Below are 640 nucleotides of genomic sequence, written 5' to 3'. Positions count from 1 at the left end.
TATTCTGTGTTGCTTGTCTTCATGTGGGTCTTAATGAAGTCTTGATATGGGATGTGAGGCAGGGGTGTAGGGCTGGGTTGAGTGGATCTGTGGCCTGGAATTCTGTGATCATTTCCCTAAAGCAGCCTTGAGTAGGCCATGAAGTACATGCCACAACTACCAGTTAAGAAGAAGAAATAAAGTGCTCTGCTGGCAATGGTAGGACTGGAACACAGGCCCTTCCTCAGCTCCCCTGGGGGATCACCTGAAGCTAATTCAGCAGCCTCCATGCACACAAGTTCTTGAGACCTGTGGTTGCTCCAGCGTGATGAAAACTATTCCAATATGCCGAGTCTTTGCCAAGTGTACTCACTAGGAATGCTGTCTAGATCCTCTGTGCTGGTCACTCCTCAAGATACCTTTCAAGTAACCGTGGGTGCCGTAGCGCGCTCCTTTAATCCCATTATGGCAGAGGCAGGTAGATGTCTGAGTTCCAGACCAGCCAGGGTTAAAAAGAAAAAAATTTTTTTTCCAAGTGACCCCTTCAATGACAAGGCTTTCCTGCTTAGGATTGTGGCTTAGGTCCTGCAGCTTCCTCATTCTTAGCCTCTAATTTTCTGTACTCCTGTTTGTCTCAAGAGCCGAACTGCCTTTTAGAACA

This window comes from Cricetulus griseus, chromosome 4, assembly GCF_003668045.3.
Source record: "Cricetulus griseus strain 17A/GY chromosome 4, alternate assembly CriGri-PICRH-1.0, whole genome shotgun sequence".
Classification (NCBI taxonomy): domain Eukaryota; kingdom Metazoa; phylum Chordata; class Mammalia; order Rodentia; family Cricetidae; genus Cricetulus; species Cricetulus griseus.
Note: the sequence above shows the minus strand (reverse complement) of the source record.